The sequence below is a fragment of the Salmo salar genome, chromosome ssa24, assembly GCF_905237065.1.
Source record: "Salmo salar chromosome ssa24, Ssal_v3.1, whole genome shotgun sequence".
Lineage (NCBI taxonomy): Eukaryota > Metazoa > Chordata > Actinopteri > Salmoniformes > Salmonidae > Salmo > Salmo salar.
Window position 1 is genome coordinate 11,928,279 of NC_059465.1, and position 19,560 is coordinate 11,947,838.

The following is a 19,560-nucleotide window of genomic DNA, read 5'->3' on the forward strand; positions in this document are numbered from 1 at the left end:
CATCATGATCTTATGTCACAGTAGCTGGCTGGGGTTCGATGGTTACATGTCTGCTCTATTCTGTGGGCACATTCAATATTGCAGCCAACTTTAAAAAAAGGCAAGACATCACCTTGATTCATAAATAACTACTCCAGATTATTTGTCGTTCAGTCAGTCATTATTTACCAAATGATACTTCATGGTTTTGACGCTCTCGAACACAGCCTGTGGCCCCTACTGCTGCTGCAGGCAGCTCTGCTGATAAGGGGCTGCCTGCCTCTGTGCACTCACTGGAGACCAGAGGCAGTGCTACTGCTAACCCAAACACCGTCCACAGCAGAAATGGGAGCATGTACAAGCGAACCTTGCGAAAGCCTGCTTGAGAGTCCCCAATTTACAGTGTGAATTCTGGAAACAGTGAAGCGCAGTAAGGTGTATTGTATGTTTAAAATACGAGGCCTGGACACAAATGTGGGCATTAAATTGTACTGGGTTAAATACATATTCAAAAATAAGCCACATTTATTTTTACAAATATAACCCTGTCAATTTAGGCAAATTAATACATGTGAATTCCAGTGATGACTAAGCTCCAATTGTCCAATAACCTCATTCAGCACATCTACTTTTAAACTGTGTGTGTGTAGTCTTCCCATGCCTGGCCTGTGTACGCTGGTGCAGAATATCTGGTTTCGTGGAAACGCACACGCTCCGACACTGCAGCACTGCAGTCTATGCTGCATAGCTCTGCAGCAACCAAATTGATTTCATCACAGACATAACATAGGGTGGCATGGAGAAGCGGATTTCCAGTCGAGTGCCAGATGCCTAAACACATAAGGCAGCAACTGAACAAATATATACTAGGACGCATGAGAACAAAAAAACAACAACTTTAGTTTAAATTATTAGGGTCGCCATTTAGCAGTTGTAGAACCAGCAGCTACCCTTCCTTGGGTCCACACAAAACGTTAAATATGGGAGAACAGAACAGTTTTAGAAAACATAAGATAGAAAATAAGATAAGAGCATCACATACTGTCAAGACAACACTTTACACACATCACCGTTAAATTAGAGGGTTAGAAAGATGATCGACCGATAGATGTTTGTTTTTTGAAAGAGGATGAAAGAGAAAAAAAAGGGAGATGAGTGAGTCAAATGAAGAGCATATCCATGAGAGAGGACATCTCATTAACCTAGTCACAGACAACGAGAACCACCTCCATTCCCTTTACACTGGACAACATAATGTGCCATATTCCGGTAGTTTCTCTCCTTTCTCCTGGAGAAGTATTCTACAGCAAGCAGCTAATGCAGGCAGTCCAGGCAGGAAAGGCAGCTTGCACCCACCATCATTCAATCACAGCTGGTCAAGACCCCAGTCTAACACCCCATAGAAACCCTCCCCAGTCCCAGCCTCCTTAGTAACCTCCACCAAACCCTCCCTCCCACACACAAAGCCCTGCATTGATGAATCTGCTGGCATCCCTTCCTCTGTTCTTCCACATTCATGTTCTGACAGTGTCCCTTTATATTTCCTGCCAGCACTTAAGTAGAGGAAGAAAAAAAACATTTTCCTGCCTTTATTTGACTAGTCCTTTATGAGGCGATGCCGCCTGACCTCCACATTAATCAGCTTTCACTTTACTGAAATGACACCAGAGCCAGGAGGTAGTGAGGGCACAGACACCGGCAGCGTCGCCAATGGAACCCTCTCCCCTATATAAAATGCACTATTCCCCCAATGGAACCCTCTCCCCTATATGAAATGCACTATTCCCCCAATGGAACCCTCTCCCCTATATGAAATGCACTATTCCCCCAATGGAACCCTCTCCCCTATATGAAATGCACTATTCCCCCAATGGAACCCTCTCCCCTATATAAAATGCACTATTCCCCCAATGGAACCCTCTCCCCTATATAAAATGCACTATTCCCCCAATGGAACCCTCTCCCCTATATAAAATGCACTATTCCCCCAATGGAACCCTCTCCCCTATATAAAATGCACTATTCCCCCAATGGAACCCTCTCCCCTATATAAAATGCACTATTCCCCCAATGGAACCCTCTCCCCTATATAAAATGCACTATTCCCCCAATGGAACCCTCTCCCCTATATAAAATGCACTATTCCCCCAATGGAAGCCTCTCCCCTATATAAAATGCACTATTCCCCCAATGGAACCCTCTCCCCTATATAAAATGCACTATTCCCCCAATGGAACCCTCTCCCCTATATAAAATGCACTATTCCCCCAATGGAACCCTCTCCCCTATATAAAATGCACTATTCCCCCAATGGAACCCTCTCCCCTATATAAAATGCACTATTCCCCCAATGGAACCCTCTCCCCTATATAAAATGCACTATTCCCCCAATGGAACCCTCTCCCCTATATAAAATGCACTATTCCCCCAATGGAACCCTCTCCCCTATATAAAATGCACTATTCCCCCAATGGAACCCTCTCCCCTATATAAAATGCACTATTCCCCCAATGGAACCCTCTCCCCTATATAAAATGCACTATTCCCCCAATGGAACCCTCTCCCCTATATAAAATGCACTATTCCCCCAATGGAACCCTCTCCCCTATATAAAATGCACTATTCCCCCAATGGAACCCTCTCCCCTATATGAAATGCACTATTCCCCCAATGGAACCCTCTCCCCTATATAAAATGCACTATTCCCCCAATGGAACCCTCTCCCCTATATGAAATGCACTATTCCCCCAATGGAACCCTCTCCCCTATATAAAATGCACTATTCCCCCAATGGAACCCTCTCCCCTATATGAAAATGCACTATTCCCCCAATGGAACCCTCTCCCCTATATGAAATGCACTATTCCCCCAATGGAACCCTCTCCCCTATATAAAATGCACTATTCCCCCAATGGAACCCTCTCCCCTATATAAAATGCACTATTCCCCCAATGGAACCCTCTCCCCTATATAAAATGCACTATTCCCCCAATGGAACCCTCTCCCCTATATAAAATGCACTATTCCCCCAATGGAACCCTCTCCCCTATATGAAATGCACTATTCCCCCAATGGAACCCTCTCCCCTATATAAAATGCACTATTCCCCCAATGGAACCCTCTCCCCTATATAAAATGCACTATTCCCCCAATGGAACCCTCTCCCCTATATAAAATGCACTATTCCCCCAATGGAACCCTCTCCCCTATATAAAATGCACTATTCCCCCAATGGAACCCTCTCCCCTATATAAAATGCACTATTCCCCCAATGGAACCCTCTCCCCTATATAAAATGCACTATTCCCCCAATGGAACCCTCTCCCCTATATAAAATGCACTATTCCCCCAATGGAACCCTCTCCCCTATATGAAATGCACTATTCCCCCAATGGAACCCTCTCCCCTATATAAAATGCACTATTCCCCCAATGGAACCCTCTCCCCTATATGAAATGCACTATTCCCCCAATGGAACCCTCTCCCCTATATAAAATGCACTATTCCCCCAATGGAACCCTCTCCCCTATATAAAATGCACTATTCCCCCAATGGAACCCTCTCCCCTATATGAAATGCACTATTCCCCCAATGGAACCCTCTCCCCTATATAAAATGCACTATTCCCCCAATGGAACCCTCTCCCCTATATAAAATGCACTATTCCCCCAATGGAACCCTCTCCCCTATATAAAATGCACTATTCCCCCAATGGAACCCTCTCCCCTATATAAAATGCACTATTCCCCCAATGGAACCCTCTCCCCTATATAAAATGCACTATTCCCCCAATGGAACCCTCTCCCCTATATAAAATGCACTATTCCCCCAATGGAACCCTCTCCCCTATATGAAATGCACTATTCCCCCAATGGAACCCTCTCCCCTATATGAAATGCACTATTCCCCCAATGGAACCCTCTCCCCTATATGAAATGCACTATTCCCCCAATGGAACCCTCTCCCCTATATAAAATGCACTATTCCCCCAATGGAACCCTCTCCCCTATATAAAATGCACTATTCCCCCAATGGAAGCCTCTCCCCTATATAAAATGCACTATTCCCCCAATGGAAGCCTCTCCCCTATATAAAATGCACTATTCCCCCCAATGGAACCCTCTCCCCTATATAAAATGCACTATTCCCCCCAATGGAACCCTCTCCCCTATATAAAATGCACTATTCCCCCAATGGAACCCTCTCCCCTATATAAAATGCACTATTCCCCCCAATGGAACCCTCTCCCCTATATAAAATGCACTATTCCCCCAATGGAACCCTCTCCCCTATATAAAATGCACTATTCCCCCAATGGAACCCTCTCCCCTATATAAAATGCACTATTCCCCCAATGGAACCCTCTCCCCTATATAAAATGCACTATTCCCCCAATGGAACCCTCTCCCCTATATGAAATGCACTATTCCCCCAATGGAACCCTCTCCCCTATATAAAATGCACTATTCCCCCAATGGAACCCTCTCCCCTATATAAAATGCACTATTCCCCCAATGGAACCCTCTCCCCTATATGAAATGCACTATTCCCCCAATGGAACCCTCTCCCCTATATGAAATGCACTATTCCCCCAATGGGACCTGGTCAAAATAGTGCACTATAAAGAGAATAAAGGTGCAAAACTGTTACAGATCTGCTGTATATGCTGAAATAAAAAGTTTTATGTTTTGTTAAAAAAAAAAAATTAAAGCCCCTTTGTGGTTTCCAAATCGGTAGTTACAGTCTTGTCCGTACGGGAGTTGCAGCGATGGGACTCGGGAGAGGCGAAGTTCGAGAGCCATGCGTCCTCTGAAACACAACCCAACCAAGCCGCACTGCTTCTTGACACAATGCCCACCAATGGTGTTGGAGGAACTACCATACACCTGGCGACCATGTCAGCGTGCACTGCGCCCAGCCCGCCACTGGAGTTGCTGGTGCGGAATGGGACAAGAAGATTGTTGCCGGCCAAACCCCCCCTAACCCGGACGACGCTGGGCCAATTGTGCACCGCCCCTTTGGGCTCCCTGTCGCGGCCGGCTGCGAAAAATGGGTTTCTATGTGTATTGAGAAGACCATTTTATTGAGACCAGAAAAGCACTCTGATGAATGAGTTGATAGGCATACTATGCGATCGTTCCTCACTATTGTATCAAGAGCTACAACGCATCAGTGTCGCTTTTCTTCACTATTGACCATTTTACAGGTGTAAGGTGAAACACCTGGGGCGAACATCTTCCCTTTGCCCAAAATAAAAGGTTTTACCTTCTTTCTGCATATGCACAATGGAGGATGGAGTTCCTTGGTCTCTAAACCTCATTATTCTCAAAGTCATTTTTGGAGTGCTAGGTTTCTGAAATGTATTCAAAACAGTCTAAGCTCCTGCTAATCCCCAGTCATTCTGGCAGCACATTCTGGGGGGGGGGGGGAGACTCGCGCCACAATAAAGTCCTGAGGTTCCTTCCTGTGCATGCTAATTAAAAAGTCCCTTACAAAACCACTCGCCCTCCTGGTAATAGTATCAGTCCACTGTGAGAAGAGCAAATAGCAGAACTAGAAAATAAGAATAAAGAATGTTTGAGAGGGTGGTATAGGCAGACGACCAACAATGACACAAAAATATTTGTTCAGCTAGAACAGATACACCCAGTTCTCTAAACAAAACATTGGTAGCACTGGTGGTCCCAATTTAAAAATGTAGGAGCACCACATGAAATTAAGGAGCACCAGAAAATACATATATTTTTAAATTGATTGAGGTACAGCCTATATGAACTCAAGCTACTTTTGAAACACGTTGTGCCCTAGAAACTTCTCATCACTAAGCCCTGTGCAACTGGGTCCTGGACTTCCTGACAGGCCGACCACAAGTGAAGGGAGGCAACAACACCTCCGCCACACTGCTCCTCAACACAGGGGACCCACAGGGGCGGGTGCTCAGCCCCCTCCTGTATTCCCTGTTCACCCATGACTGAGTGGCCATGCACATCTCCAACTAAATCAAGTATACTGATGACACAACAGTGGTAGGCCCGATTACAAACAATGACTAGACGGCCTACAGGGAAGGTGAAAGCCCTGGCGAAGTGGTGCCAGGAAAACCTTCCACTAAACTTAAAAACGAAGGAGCTGATTATGGACTACAGGTGAAAGCAGAGAGAGCACGCCCCCATCCGTGGGGCCGCAGTGGAGGGGGGGTCAAAAGCTTGACAACCTCAAAATGGTCCCTTCACACAGACAGTGTAGTGAAGGCACAACAGCCTTCACTACACCTCAGGAAGCTGAAGAAATTCATCTTGGCACCCAAGAACTCCACAAACTTCGACAGATGCACCATTGAGAGCTTCATGTTGGGCTGTATCACCACCTTGTACAACGTCTGCAACCGCAGGGGGTGGTGAGGTCAGGTTAACGCATCAGGGGCCACTGCGTATCCTCAAGGACATCTACATCACCTAGTGTCACAGGAAGTCCAAGAAGATCATGAAGGACCTCAGCCTCCTGAGCCACAGCCTGGTCACCGCGCTACCATCTAAAAAGGCAGAGACGGTACAGGAGAGTCACAGCTGGGACCAAGAGATTGAAGCCGTTTATCAATCTCCAGGCCATCAGCCATCACTAGCCGGCCCTCCACCCAGTACCCTACACTGAACTAGTTACCGTTACTAGCCGGCTACCACAGTGTGCTCTACACTGCACCTTAAAGACTGCTTTGGTCTATGTACATACTGTTATTGAACACAAGTAACTTTAATAAATGTGTACGTGATCCTTCAATTATCTTAATTAAGTCTCTAAAGATGTTCTCATAATAAAAGGTCTACACATTCCTCAACTCGGCAGACAACAAAGTGGTTTGGATATTGTTTGGTGAATAAGAGTTTGAAAATTGACATTCAAACATACCGAGGATACAATAAAATAAATGTAACAATGAATAACCCTGAGCAGTACTGTTGAGGTAATCTAAAAAAAAAAAATCAAAAAGGCACACTTCAGAGACAATATTAAGGGGACCCACTGTCAGTCCTCAGCTCCACGGCAAAGAGCAAAGCAGACTGCAGCGCCGAGAACACATGCAGACGCGTCAGCGCAACGAACTCTGCAACAGGCCACGAACAGTTCAGCTCAGTGCCGTCGGCAGCAGCACTATGCGCCGTTTTTGAAGCACAGTAATGTACGATAAGCAAGGATGCGACTGTCTCAGCAGCATGCCTAAAACACCTGAACAGCTCATTTGCATATACACAGACAACCACTTTTCTACAGTGAAAAAAAATTCTTAAATTTTTTTTTTTAAAGACTACACATGAAACAGTGTCATACAAGTGATAACATTGTTAAGTGTTGCGGTATGCTATACAAACTTGAGGTATGAAAGGCACTAACATAGGCATTCGCTAACCATACAAGGACACTGCAGAGCTAGCTATTAACGCTGATTTACATGAAGTAAATGCATAATATAGTCAATAATCACTTTAACACCATTACCCATGGAGTTAATATAACCTATGAACTTATAAGAGCAATATAAACACCGCTCACAGAAGTAGTATTGCTTACCAACAGTACGAGTCAAAAGTGCACACCTACTCATTCAAGGATTTTTCACATTGTAGAATAATTGTGAAGACATCAAAACTACGAAATAACACATGGAATCATGTAGTAACCAAATCAAATGTATTTTATCTTTGAGATTCTTCAAAGTAGCCACCCTTTGCCTTGACAGCTTTACATGCTCTTGGCATTCTCTCAACCAGCTTTATGAGGTTTCAATTAACAGGTGTGCCTTGTTAAAAAGTTCATTTGTGGAATTTCTTTCCTTCTTAATGCGTTTGAGCCAATCAGTTGTGTTGTGACAAGGTAAGGGTGGTATACAGAAGATAGCCCTGTTTGGTTAAAGACCAAGACCATATTATGGCAAGAACAGCTCAAATAAGCAAAGAGAAACGACAGTCCATCATTACTTTAAGACATGAAGGTCAGTCAATCCAGAAAGTGTAAATCCCTTTGAACTTTTCTTCAAGTACAGTCGCAAAAACCATCAAGCGCTATGATGAAACTGGCTGTCATGAGGACCACCACAGGAAAGAAAAACCCAGAGTTATTTCTGCAGCAGAGGATAAGTTCATTAGTTAATACATTTTTTTTTAAATAATTATTTATTACAAAAAACACAAGGAAGGGGTAACATTAAATTATTAGAACATAAAGGACAAACAATACAGCATCAAGACACTATCAAACATGTATCAGTCTTTCCGCAACAGAGCCATCCTTGTGTGAGGGTGCGTGTGCATGATAGTGATATAAAATATATGTCATAGTTTCCTTTTTAATGATCACAATCTAGTGAAACGCGAACCCTCCAAGATCCCTCCACAGTTCCCAAATAGCTGTCCCTCAACCATTCGAGAAGCCCCCAAATATTTTTTTATTTTTTTATTTTTTTAAATACAATTAATTCCATTCCCCACCCAAGAACCCCCCAATGTACCAACAACCAAGAGAATGAACTAAAGAGAAAAAAAGAAAAGAAAACTGCAAACAATGCAAAAAAAACTAAGGACATCAAGGACAACTGAAATCATAACAGCAATGCCTACTTTATATGTTTGTGTGCATGTCTGGCACTATTACATGTATGTGTGTATTCATTAGAGTTACCAGCCTCAGAAACTGCAGCCCAAATAAATGCTTCACAGAGTAAGAGACACATTAACATCAACTGTTCAGAGGAGACTGCGTGAATCAGGCCTTCATGGTCAAATTGCTGCAAAGAAACCACTACTAAAGGACACCAATAAGAAGAAGAGACTTGCTTGGGCCAAGAAACAGACAGACCAGTGGAAATCTATCCTTTTGTCTGATGTGTCCAAATCGGAGATTTTTGGTTCCAACCTCCGTGTCTTTGTGAGACGCATAGTAGGTGAACGGATGATCGCCGCAGGTGTGGTTCCCACCGTGAAGCATGGAGGAGGAGGTAGTGTGATGGTGCTTTGCTGGTGACACTGATTTATTTAGAATTCAAGGACACTTAAGTAGCATGGCTACCACAGCATTCTGCAGCGATACGCCATCCCATCTCGCCACCAAGGCCGAAAGAGATGCAGGTAGAGAGGACACTGGGCGGGGTGCCTCGTAAGGATCAGCCGATGGCGAGTGGGAAATCTGCCCTTACCATTAATATGACTTGACAACGTACAATCATTGGACAATCATTGGACGAGGTACGATCACGAATATCCAACCAACGGGACTTTAAAAAAAAGTACAATCTTATGTTTCACCGAATCGTGGCTGAATGACATGGAAAACATTCAGCTGGCGGGATATACACTGCACTGGTTAGAAAGAAGCGCACACTCCGGTAAGACTAGGGGGGCGGTCTGTGTATATTTCTAAACAACAGCTGGTGCACGAAATCTAAGGAAGTCTCCAGATTTTGCTCGCCTGAAGTAGAGTTGGTTGCATCACTGCCTGGTATGGCAACTGCTCGGCCTCCCTCCGACAGAGGGTAGTGCATACAGCCCAGTACGTCACTGGAGCCAAGCTTCCTGCCATCCAGGACCTCTACACCAGGCGGTGTCAGAGGAAGGCCCTAACAATTGTCAAAGACGCCAGCCATAGACTGTTCTCACTGCATGGCATGCGGTACCGGAGCACTAAGTCTAGGACCAAAAGGCCTCTCATCAGCCTTTACCCCCAAGCCATAAGACTCCTGAACATGTAATCAAAATGGCTACCCGGACTATTTGCATTGTATCCTGCCATCCCCTCTTCCCTCTTTTACGCTGCCGCTACTCTATTTATCATCTATGCAGTCACTTTATACCTACATGTACATATTCATATACATACCTCAATTAGCCCGATTAACCGATGCCCCCGCACATTGACTGTACCGGTATATCCTCACTACTGTTATTTTCACTGTCATTCTATTAGTTCTCTTCTCCCCCCCCCTCTTTACTTATCTTACCTAATATCTATTTTTTTACTTACAAATTGCACTGTTGGTTAGGGCTTGTAAGTAAGCATTTCTCTGTAAGGTCTACACCTGTATTCGGCGCACGTGACAAATAAACTTTTATTCGAATTATGATTTTTTTATTAATTACAAAATGTGAAAAGCTGAAATGCCTTGAGTCAATAAGTACTCAACCCCTTTGTTCTGGCAAGCCTAAATAAGTTAAGTAAAAATGTGCTTAACAAGTCACAGTACGTTGCATGGACTCTGTGTGCAATAATAGTGTTTAACATAATCTCTGTGCCACACACACACAAATATAATTGTAAGGTCCCTCAATCGAGCAGTGAATTTCAAACAGATTCAACCATAAAAACCAGGGAGGTTTTCCAATGCCTCGCAAATAAGGGGAATAATAATGGCACCTTGGTAGATAAAAATAGATTTTTAATAAACAATTTCCCTTTAAGCATGGTGAAATTAATTACACTTTGGATGGTGTATCAATACATCCAGTCCCAAGAAAGATACAGGCATCCTTCTTCACTCAGTTGCCTGACAGGAAGGAAACCGCTCAAGGATTTCACCATGTGCCCAATGGTGACAAACAGTTAATGGCTGTGATAGGAGAAAGGTTAGTATACAATGTCATCCTCAGTTAACTGACAGAGTAAAAAGGAAACCTGTGCAGAATAAAACTACTCCAAAACATGCATCCTGTTTGCAACAAGGCACTAAAGTAATACTGCAAAAAAATGTGGCAAAGAAATGAGCTTTTTGTCCTGAACACAAAGTGTTTTGTTTAGGGCAAATCCAATACAACACTTTAGAGTACCACTCCCCATATTGTCAAGCATAGTGGTGGCTGCAACATGTTATGGGTATGATTGTAATCATTTAGGACTGCAGAGTTTTACAGGATAAAGAAAATAAATTATTACGCAAAATCCTATAAGAAAACCTGGTTCAGTCTGGCTTCCACCAGACACCGGGAGATTAATTCACCTTTCAGCAGGACATTAACCTAAAGCCCAAGACAAAATCTACACTGGATTTGCTTACCAAGACAGTGAATGTTCCTGCGCTACAGAGTTACAGTTCTGACTTATCTGCTTGACAAATCTATGGCAAGACCTGAAAATGGTTATCTAGCAATGATCAACAACCAAGCTACCCTCAAGTGTCTGACATGATCAACTGATGTTTGATGAAAAGCATACCGTTACATGCTGTACAACTGATGGAACTAAAATGTGGAATAAATTGGAAATGTAGTTATGACTACGCTCTTCAAGAGGTGACGATAATAAAACCAAATAGTTAACATTTATTTAACAATCCCTTGAAAACGGCACGTAGTTGTCGATGGTTTTAGCGGAGCTGGGAGTCTCCTTGCCTCCCAGCAGCCAAATGGAACGTTCTGAACCAGTGACATTTTATTAATAACGACCTATCGGAAAATAAAAATGTTGCGGCGGTAATACAGGTAAAATCTTTTGACCTGGTTTGGATAGAAACGAGACATTTTCACTGTAGGAATAGTGCAACCATGACGATGTTGAATCTACACTCGCGTTTTTCTCTAGGGCACTCGGAAACAACGGTACAGCGAAGCCTCGTCATTACAACTCCTGGTCACACAGAGCATTACCAATTTAGAGCCCTGGCTACACCAGCAAGACTAGATAAGCGCTTTTCCTGTTTTACATTGGAAGCATCTCCTGGAGTGTCTTTACCAGTGGATGTCCTTTAGGGTCGAGCTGGGATCAAGCCCCTACTCTCCAGAGGACAGGGCCAGCGGGTCCACACAGACAGGGCAGATCTTTCCCACAGCCCCTCTTTCTACATGCACAGAGCAGAAAGAGATGGTAGAGCAGAGCATTAAAGCAGACTTATGAAGCTCTCCCTCGCTCTTTTGTACTTTTTTTTTTACACTTTTAACCCAAATAAACAAATGAAAAAGGTTATTTTCTCCTCAAACCATTTAATGATTTCCCTACTTAATTTCACTCTTTCAAGCTCTGGTGAAACTGACAAATAGGAGAGATGCAAGTGTACAAGCCACAACCAAATACCATTTTAAAATGGACTGCTGCTATATTTATTCCTCCAAAAAATGGTCCATTTGCTATTTCATATTTAAAATCAACAACAATGCTACATTATGGTTCACTGTAGGGCACCATTGTGGTAGTCCAGAACTTGAACTGTCTGTGGCAACGTACCTGCTCTCATGCAGGTGTGGACTTGGGCAGGAGACCGACACATTCCAAATTCAGCTGCAGTGTGGTGTCTGGGCTGATGGACAGACACACCCGTGCCTGTGTTTACCCTCCCAGGATGGCCCTGCAGTGATTATAATTAAGCAGCTCTTATTCGTGGACATAATCAAAGCAGGGCAGGGCCCAGCAGGGTTAATCTTCCATACAGCAGGGACCAGGAGATGGTTCACTGCTGATTTGATCTAGTGGTTTGGTCATTGTCTCAGGTTGCAACCAGACATAAAACACCACAAGAAACATTTGCATTTTAATTTTCCGTTGTAAAACATTTTGCTTCAGCGAGCCCTAAATGAATACAACACTAAGCACAGATGTTGACTGTTCTGCATGGTGAGGGACTAAAAGATGTGCTGCTGAGATTTCAATCCACTGACTAGCAGGTCATGGGGGATGTAATTAAGATCAATCCAGGCCACTGCCTGAAGTTGTCAACTGCAGAGATCATCTTGGGTAAAGTCCTCAGGAAAAGGTGTTAGGGCACAGTGACTGACTGCACTAACACCGCTGATTGTAGCCAGTGTCATCCTCAGATTGGGGTGGAGGGGGGATCAGCCAGGGAATTTACAGTATTTCCCCCCCCCAAAAAAAATGGTTTGTTCATTTCTCGATGCAGAGGGATTTCAGTGTAATTGCTCTATGTTTATGCACTGTGGGGTGGGTTGGAGGGGGGGGGCAAGGGAGGCAGATTAATGGTTAGTCAACATGTCACAGTGGAACAGGCCCACTATTATTCTATTACACATCACCACCTAAGATCCCTGCACTGAGGGGAATAATGAATAATGCCATGAAATCTTGTTTAAAAACCATTTCTGGCACAGACGTCATCTTGTGTCTGACTGCGAAGAGATGATTGAAAGCATGCCCTGGCATCGCATTTCAGTACATACCATCACTATATCACAGGGCTATGGAAATACAAGAATAACACTGGACAAAATAAACAAAGAACACTTTATATAGTACGGTTAATAGAAAGAGCCAGCAATTCTCCTTTAGGCTGAAGTTAATTTTCATTTCTGACATATTGATTTTTATTCTGTGTTTTTTTATTAACTGGAGGGAACTTGTCAAATAACACCAAATTATTTTGAAAAAAAACATAAGACTACAACAACACAGTACTTCATAATTCCCTAGCTAGTAACCCCCATAGACACATATTTCCTATCCTTCATAAACTTCTATATTTAACCCAAGACAGCTAACAATCAAAAAAGCCTTAACACAGTCCTGGGGCTATGCTGTGTGTGCTGGGGCTGGCCAGACAAAGACCTAAAGAGTTATTCCCTTTCGCAGGAGGGAGAGGAGACCAGTGCCAAGGGTTTATTGAAGGAGCATACCAAGCAAGTAGGACAGGGGGAAGAAGCACAGCTCTGCCCCCACCCCTCAGCCTAGCAGGTGTCAGCCAGGAGCATAAAGAGGCATTCACTCTGGACCTGGCCTCCCTCTCGCACTACACAGGCAGTCACATCACAGCAACCTTTACCCACAGCACTGACTGACTTTCATCTCCCCAGTAAGATACTGTACTTTGATCAATCCATCAAACTACAGAGACAGCAGAGTGTGGTGTTAATGTAGTTTATTTATTCATCCAAATGTGCATGCAAGTTGAGGCAATTTAATAAAATCGACATGATTTTGCTTTTAGGTCAGACATTTACAATATTATTGGAGTAGATGGCCAGCTACGTAGACACTGGCTCATAGTAATAGGTGGCTTTTCTTTCTATCATTTTCAAGGATGAACCTCTTTAGGCGAGGTCCCCCTTATAACCGCCAAGGGCTAAAGCACTTGCTTGATGCAGGATTCATTCCAAATCCAATCCTGTCTGTAACATGCGCCGAATACAACAGGTGTTGTACCGTGAAATGCTTACTTACAAGCACTAAACCAACAATGCCGTTCAAGAAAGAGTTGATAAAATATTTACTAAATAAACTAACAAAATTAAATATCAAAAAGTAACATAACGATGCTATATACAGGGGGTACCAGTACCGAGTCAATGTCCTGCACAAATCAATTCCATTACACATTCTATGAAGCCTCTCAAAAATAGTTGCTGTTTGGCACTACCATTTTCCCAGGAATGGACTTACCATTAAGCAATAGCTACAGAAGGATACAAAAAAATGATACAGAGTTACAGATTCACGTCAGAGTAGGATTCATACAGGCTATTCAGCACAGTATCCACCACCAGACTTAACGCTATATGAGAAAGTAGGCTAAATAAATGGACTATACAAAACGTAGCATAAAATGCAATGCAAGAGGCAATGCTTGTGATCCTTTAAGAACAAGAAAAAAACGACAGCTTACGTTTGAACACCACTGCAGAAGCTTCAGGTATCTTCCCAATTAAGTAGCATAGTTGTGTTTGGGGGTAACTTGAAAAGAACTAGGGCCTATCACTCACAGCCTCCCAATGCATTGTGGAAAAGTGAGCAAAGAAATCTACTATATTTAGAGCCAAAACGAGTATAAATAACATCCTGGCATTTAAACCATTTTACATTTTCTAAATGTTGCATACTATTGAACATCCTATTTTCGCATACTGAGAATGCATCATTGCGTTGTTTCCCGCTATTCGTTGATTTCGGTAAAGCATCCCCATTACTAATTGATCAACTGACCACAAGGGTGTGTTCTCGGGACCTCTACTGTACTCCCTGTTCACCCATGACTGCGTGGCCATGCACGCCTCCAACTAAATCCTCAAGTTTGCAGACACTACTACAGTGGCAGGCCTGATTACCAACAACGACGAAACGGCCTTCATGGTGGAGGTGAGGGCCCTCGGAGTGTGGTGTTAGAAAAATAACCGCTCACTCAACGACAACAAAACAAAGGAGATGATCGTGGACTACAGGAAACGGAGGGAGCACCCTCCCCCATCCACGGGACAGTAGTGAAGGTGGATTGTTCCTTGGCGTACACATCACGGACAAACTGAAAATGGCCCACACACACACAGCGTGGTGAAGGCTGCGCAACAGAGCCTCTTCAACCTCAGGAGGCTGAAGAAATGTGGCTTGTCACCTAAAAACACAAACCTTTACAAATGCACAATCGATAGCATCCTGTCGTTCTGCATCACCCCCCGGTAAGGCAATTGCACCACCTTCAACCGCAAGGCTCTCCAGAGGGTAGTGAGGTCTGCACAGTGCATCAACGGGGGCAAACTACCTGCCCTCCAGGACACCTACAGCACCTGATGTCACAGGAAGGCTAAAAAGATCATCAAGGACAACAACCACCCAAGCCACTGCCTGTTCACCCCGCTAACATCCAGAAGGCGAGGTCAGTAGAGGTGCATCAAAGCTGGGACAGAGAGACTGAAAAACAGCTTCCATCTCAAGGCCATCAGACTGTTAAACAGCCATCACTAACCGAGTGGCTGCTGCCAACATACTCAAATCTCTTGTAACTTTTATAAATGGATTTAATAAAAAGGTATCACTAGTCACTTTAAATAAAAGGCACTTTAATGTTTTCATACCCTACAATACTCATCTCATATGTATATATACTGTATTCTATACCATCTACTGCATCTTGCCTATGCCGCACGCCATCGCTCGTCCATATATTTATATGTACATATTCTATTCATCCCTTTACATTTGTGTTTATAAGGTAGTTGTTGTGAATTTGTTAGACATTACTGCATAGTCGGAACTAGAAGCACAAACATATATGCTAACCATGTGTGATCAACAAAATTTGATAACTCGGCCACCTTCCCCATTCAACATTCACAGTACTTCAAAATAGCTGTCGCCAAGTAGGCCACGCGTGGGAGATCACACTGAGCATTAGGGTTCTCTTTTCTATCTCAATTAGAACTTCTTCACAGCCCAGGCTGAAAGACCATTCTAATGTGAATCAAGTAGTCTCATTATAACCCGGACACTGATGCAGTCATAACGTTCCCACTGAACAGCATATAGCCTATCGAAATCAAAACAAGGTAAATAGAATATTTAGTAAATCAGGGATGATACAACCGACAGCTGCATCAATGGAGTAAATATTAATAGAATCACCTTGACAAAGTGAAACATAGTAGGCCTATGTGGGATGAGATATCACTGGGTCAGATATGGCAGCTGAATACTGACAGATGCCTTGACAGGAGCTAGGCATTGTGTTGTCAAATCTGGCAGACTTAGGATCCATGGAAGCCAAGTCTCCAGGATATTGTCACTCACTGCTAGATATACGGCAAACAACAAAAACAATAATTTTGCTGATGGGTCCTTTTGGAGAAATGATTAATGTAGCACATGCTTATCTATTAAATAAATAGACAGCACTCGAGTTGAACCAATAACATCCATCCATTGTTGGTTGCATACGAGTACTCTAATCCATGTGTAGAACTTGTGACAGACATAAAAAAATAAAAACACTGTCATTTCCATGCATTTGGAGTAGTCACATTGCACATACAGTGGGTCCGAAATGATTGACACCCTTGATAAAGATGAGCAATAATGACTGTATAAAATAATTCAAATAAACAAAAAAAAAGCTGAAAAAAAGGGAAATTACGTTATACAAATTGCTCAGAGAATTTTTTTAACAAGAAATAAACAAATCTAATAAAGTTAGGGGTCAAAATTGACACCTCTAAACATTTGTTTAAGTAGTCAAAAGTTCAGTATTTGGTCCCATTTTCCTAGCACGCAATGACTACATCCAGCTTGTGACTCCAAACATGTTGGATGTATTTGCAGTTCGTTTTGGTTGCGTTTCAGATTATTCCCCCCCCTCAATAGAAATTAAAATAATTCTGAACGAAGCGTGAATAATGATGAGTAAGTTAGATGGCCAAAGATCATGCCCCCAAGACATGCTAACCTCCCATGTTATTGGTAATGGAGCGAGGTTAGCATGTCTTGGTGCCATTGCTTAATTTGAGCCGGATCCTGCACCTCTCCGTTTTGGACTGCTTGGTTCCGGCACCTATTTGGCCAGATCCGGTACCTCAAGTCATGAACAATTATTTTCACAGAATAGATCAAATTTCAGAAGACTTCCCTCCACATTTTTTGGGGGGGCAGGAGAATTAACAAAAAGATGAAAAAGTAGATTTTCAGCCCGGGCCTAATATTCTAAGAGTTGATTTGGGTTGGGCCGGCCTGGGTTTACGCAACATTGTAACCTGTTGGAGACCAAAGCGTGTCTGTGTGAGAAACGTGCCAGTATCTCTCACATAACTAAAATGAGATTCACTTTCTACGATCCCTCTCTGCTCTGATAGACATGAGCCTGCAAGTCATCTCTCCAGTGTTGCACTTCATTTATTTCCTGATAGAATTATGGCCGCGCGAAGGGTTCTGAAGGAACAGCAGCACCCCTTATGAATTGAAATACAGTGCATTCTGAAAATATTTAGACCCCTTGACTTTTTCCACATTGTTACATTACAGGCTATTCTAAAAAATAAAAAATGTTTATTTTTTTATTAAATCCCCCCAATCAATCTACACACAATACCCCATAACGACAAAACAAAAACAGGTTTAGACACATTTGCAAAAGTATTACAAATAAAACATTTACATAAGTACTCATACGCTTTACTCAGTACTTTGTTGAAGCAACCTGTGGCTCAGTTGGTAGAGCATGGTGTTTGCAACGCCAGGGTTGTGGGTTTGATTCCCACGGGGGGGGCCAGTACGGGGGGGAAAAAGTATGAATTGAAATGTATACATTCACTACTGTAAGTCGCTCTGGATAAGAGCGTCTGCTAAATGACTAAAATGTAAATGTAATTAGACTTGAGTCTTCTTGGGTATGTCACTACAAGCTCGGCACATCTGTATTTGGGGAGTTCCTCACATTGTTCTCTGCAGATCCTGACAAGCGCTGTCAGGTTGGATGGGGAGTGTCGATTGCATAGCTATTTTCAGGTCTCTCCAGAGATGTTCAATTGGGTTGAAGTCCCTACAGCATGATGCTGCCACCACCAAGGACATTCAGAGACTTGTCCCGAAGCCACTCTTGCGTTGTCTTGGCTGTGTGCTTTGGGTCGCTGTCCTGTTGGAAAGTAAACCTTTCTCCCAGTGTGAGGTCCTGGGCACTCTGGAGCAGGTTTTCATCAAGGATCTCTGTACTTTGCTCCGTTCATCTTTCCCTTGATCCTGACTAGTCTCCCAGTCCCTGCCGCTGAAAAACAGCCCTACAGCATGATGCTGCCACCACGCGTCACCGTAGGGATGGTTTCCTCAATCTTGGTTTCATCAGACCAGAGAATCTTGTTTCTCATGGTCAGAGTCCTTTAGTTACAAGCTGGCTGTCATGTGCCTTTTACTGAGGAGTGGCTTCCGTCTGGCCACTCTACCATAAAGGCCTGATTGGTGGGGTGCTGCAGAGATGGATGTCCTTCTGGAATGCTCTCCCATCTCTACAGAGGAACTGAAGAGCTCTGTCAGAGTGACCATCAGGTTCTTGGTCACCTCCCTGACCAAGGCCCTTCTCCCACCGACTGCTCGTTTACCTAGGTTATTTTACCTAGGTTATTTCATACATTTTAGAATAAGGGTGTAACATAAAATGTGGAAAAAGGTAAGGGGTCTGAATACTTTCCGAATGCACTATACATTTGCCAAACACCACGAGAAGGCTTATAATTTATCCATAAAGGATCAATAGCTTATTTTTTAAAATAGCCTAGTCGTGGATTGTAGCCCAATAACAAGGAATAGCCTAGTCGGGAATGCGCAGCAAATCAGTCAATGAAAAAACAGCACACAGACCAACAGGCCATTCACAATATTTCAAATACAACCGAGGGAAAACACAGGTTGCAAAGCAAATGGCTCCTGCTGAAAATAGAACACTATGCTGTAGGCTACCAAAATATTTGATAAAATTCTAAATATTGTTTTACAAAAGACAGATCGGCTTTTGGCATGAGCTCATCAGCCATCACCAGCAAGTCAGCTGAGCATCATTGGGTGAGTCAGTTAAACTGTAAAGCATTTTTTAGGACTATAATTTCGTCATAATGTAGCCTTCAATATCGGTTTCCACACATAGGCTATTGATGGAGTCCAGACAAGGTCGTTTTTATTTCGCTCAGATTTTCAGTGTCAAAGTAGCTTGCCATTTTGATAATTTGTGCGGTATTAAAAAAGATTCAGCCAAAGTCTCTAGTCATGTAAAATGAAGTAAAATTGCATGAGACGCATTTATTAAAAACCGCACATTTTTCCCAGTACCTAGGCTACACATTTTTTTTTTTTTATTCAATAAAGTGCCTCTACTCTATGACACCAGCAAATGTGCGATGACATGTTAAG

General features: G+C 43.1%; 1 protein-coding gene across 17 annotated transcripts in view; it reads right to left on the minus strand.

Annotated features, from left to right (window-relative positions):
* The window catches only part of arvcfb (ARVCF delta catenin family member b), a 250,535-nt gene that overhangs the window by 228,030 nt on the left and 2,945 nt on the right, over positions 1-19,560 (minus strand). The window contains exon 2 of one of the 17 annotated variants that reach the window (XM_045706708.1): positions 12,181-12,301. The exons of the other annotated variants lie outside the window; for them this stretch is intronic. The gene's annotated coding sequence lies outside the window, so the exon portion shown is untranslated. The remainder of the gene's footprint in view (positions 1-12,180; positions 12,302-19,560) is intronic. 17 annotated transcript variants of the gene reach the window in all.